The sequence below is a fragment of the Nannobrachium achirus genome (genome assembly GCF_963921795.1).
Source record: "Nannobrachium achirus genome assembly, chromosome: 7".
Taxonomy (NCBI): domain Eukaryota; kingdom Metazoa; phylum Chordata; class Actinopteri; order Myctophiformes; family Myctophidae; genus Nannobrachium; species Nannobrachium achirus.
In genome coordinates this window covers 52479123-52482887 of record NC_137816.1, presented here as the reverse complement: position 1 = coordinate 52482887, position 3765 = coordinate 52479123, and positions in this window count along the sequence as shown.

Below are 3765 nucleotides of genomic sequence, written 5' to 3'. Positions count from 1 at the left end.
TAGTATTTTGAAATCTTCATCTTTAAAAGGGATGATCATTGCATTTCTGTTTTGAACTATGGTAATCCTCAGCCTCAGTCTGTTGTTAACTTAGGCCCTGTCCAGACGACAACGTATTTTTAATCCCCGGGGAGGTAAAGCCACGAACGCCCATGGGTGTCCACATGCAGACGCATGCAAACGGAGGACTAGCCGAATAGTTTCCAAAACTCCGGCTGCAGTGCATTTTTGTTACCCGGGCGTATTTCTTTTGCCTTGTGGACACCGTAAACGGAGAAGTTCTTTGCTTGCTTACGTCACCTTGTGCTCCTCGCCTCCTCCTCCTTGCTATGAGAGAATCCCGTGGCGTGGTGGTCTCTGTAGAATGTCCATATTTATGAGCACATTCACGACATGGAGCCCTAATGAATGATTGTTTTAATGATATTTGTTACTCTTGTCAAGTGTCATCTTCATAGATGGTGGTCACTCACTGGTCAGCCACGAACTCACAGTTGCAAAAGATACCAGTTATGTTCTGAATGTCTCACATAGCTTTCCATCGGCTCAATAAGCCGGATCGATAAGGTGCTCATTATCAATAACGAGATACAGCCCTACTGCCCTAGTCTTGTTAACGCTGACGCGACGCGCCTGCCTCTTCTCTTTGTCAAAGTTTGGATATCAAATGCCAATATTAAATGATTTCAAGCATAATGGAGACATACGCACGCATGCAGGGATTATTCCAGCACAGTCACCAGTTGTCTGACGCTTTGAAGGTGAGAATATGTTGGTTATTCACGGCATGTGCTGCCTTTTAAATTATTTCCACGATCAGCACAAGCTCGCTCTCTCTCTCTCTGATTGATAGAGTTACATTCGTTTAATGCTGAGAGAGAGAGAGCGCACCACTCTCGACGATTCCTCTCCCGTGCTCTAGAAATAGTTAGCGAATTTATATTAAATGAAAGTTTAAATAGCAATTGTGCATGTTAAAGTGTGAAGATTGTGAAACTTGGACGATGCATAGCCCCTAGAGGGTCGGAGTGGAGAGATGCACCCCCTATAGATAGATAGCTGCTGCAATGATGGGAGCAGAGGGACGCGGCCACCGGCTTCGGTGACGCACAGACAGGGATTTATAGCGTTTTGATAATACCGTGTGGACACACATTTTTTTTTACACGGGCCCGTGTGGAGGCGTAGAGGTTTCCCCGGGGATTAAAAATCCGTTGTCGTCTGGACAGGGCCTTAATTGCTGTTTCCCATTATCAGATCCTAGATTAAAGACTGACGAATTATTGAATGCCAACAATGAACTGCAAATTAAGGAGGGGAAATTGCTTTTTTGATTTTACCATACATCATTCTGAATAAGGCCAGTCAGTGTTACCCAGAATGATTTATGGTGTTAAAAAAATAAAAAATAAATAAATTGTCTACTCTGATATTACTACTTAAATACGGTATTTTGAATCTAGAACTATTTACAGTACATGTGCCCTCAAAGTCCATTACACATTAATTGCCCCAGTGCTTCCACTGCTGTAAATCACAACATCACGTATTAGGTAACAATCACCAACAGACACTTTAGAGTCTGTATTGCTCCTTAAACCCAAATGGAAATTATCTAGTGTGGCACAAGATAAATAAAAGCCATGTAATCATCCAAATCAGTTGGGTTCATCCTGGATGAACCTGTCTAATACAAGATATCTTGAGTCAAAGGTTGATATATTTTGTGACAAGTCATGTATGACAAGCTGCCCATTAGATATTGAGATGCATACCTTGTGTGCAAGTGGACATTTAGGCCAAATGGTGGTGCTAAAGAGTAAATGACACTGGGTCACTGAGGAAGAAATGATATGGATGCATACTGTATGTATAACCTTTATATTTTACCACTTATAATACTTCGACAATACATTATGATAGGTGGTAGCTTGTAAGTCTCCACTATAGGCCTAGTTATTGTTTTGGTAGGCCTACAGCCTATCTTGTTATGGTTCAGCTCTTCCTTGAAGCAGTAACAGTATAACTGTGATCTGTGACTAACATACCGCTGACATGAGTGTTATTGTACTTCTCCCCATCCCCATGATATCATGTACATAAAGCATAACTATCACGACCTAGAATAATGTCTGGTCCACTGACTGGGCAAGAATAGGCTAAGCATCATAACATAACAATCATCAAACTCTCCCATGTTAGTTGCTCAGACTCAGGATAGACTATTGGTATACAGATATGGCCATAGCATAGGATGCCAAATTGGTCCTTTAAAGAGACCATAACAAAGTGAATAGACTTCAAAATTAGCTACTTTTGTAACTAACTTGCGCAAGTAATCTTTATTTTTGAATATTCTAATATTTATGACACAGAGAACTGTGCTTCTACTTGTGTATAATGAGGATATTATAGTAGGCCTATACTCTTTCCAGCCCTGGATAAGGAATTTGGGCCTGTTCGCTGTTTGAAAGTGCAAAAGAGAACACAAATTGTTAGGTTCTGTGTTTGACACAACCCTGATAGAAAGATAAACGACAATAACAGAATGTTACGGAGCATGTGGGTGGCCTTAAAGAGGAAAATATGAAAACAAGATGTTGAGTAAGAGAGGAGGGATTTTGGGAAACAGAAACAGAAACACAGAATAACTTGATAAATAACATGTGGTCCTTCCAATTCTGGGATGAGGGGAGAAATACTGTAAGTCATTATCAGACTCCACCTCACCCCTATTACTTGCATCACTTTGGTTGGTTTAACTTTAAAACGTATAGGCCTAGACACTTTATGCAGAGGTATGTTGGTCACTTGTTGTTAGAGGTAAGTTGATCCCATAGACATTGGTCTGTTTGACCACAAATTCCGTTATTCGGTTAATAGGTTCTGGTTCTAGATATAGGCTCGACCAGAGATACTGTAGATGCTAATTTATACCTAAATTGTTACAGTTACAGTTTCAGTTTAGGCATTTAGCAGACGCTTTTAATCCAAAGCGACTTACAATAAGCAAGATAATATGTACATCATCAACAATATAACAAATGCAGCTGTCCAGCTATTTGACGACTATAATTCCTAATACTGAAAATGAAACCTTTATAGTTTGTTTATCAGACTGAAGAGGCACATTCTGATGTTTTTTATCATCCTAAATTGTCTGTTTGATGACTATAATTGTATTGACTTTAATTCCTCAAACTGAAAATGAAACTTTTAGTTTGTTTATCAGACTGAAGAAGAGGCACATTCTGATGATTTTTATGGTTTGAGTGCTTTGACCTGGGGGGGAATTACTCTCATCTACGTCATGAGGTGGGGGTAGGTGAATGAGGGTGAATGGAGGGGGTGAGGGGTGTGCGTGAGAGAGAGAGAGAGAGAGAGAGAGAGAGAGAGAGAGAGAGAGAGAAGAAAGAGAAAGAGAGAAAAGAGTAAAGAGCCCGAGGTCCTACAAGGCAAGCTGCACATCAATACAAACTCCTGTCTGCGTCCGCCAGTACTTTCCAGAGCTGAAGCCTAATCAGTGTGTGTGGAGCGAGCAATATAGAGTCTCACAGTCTGACTCCACTACACAGGAGAAAGCAGGTCGTGCACAGAACAGAAGAACAGAACGGTGGAACAAGATGGGGATGAGCCAGCAGCTGTAACAGTCGGAGAGTAGCAGTATAGTAGGTGAAGGTCATCGGTTGTGGTGCTGCCTGGTGGTATAAGTGACTGATATGTGGGCGAACATTGCAGCAGCAGCAGCAGCAGCAGCAACCCTCT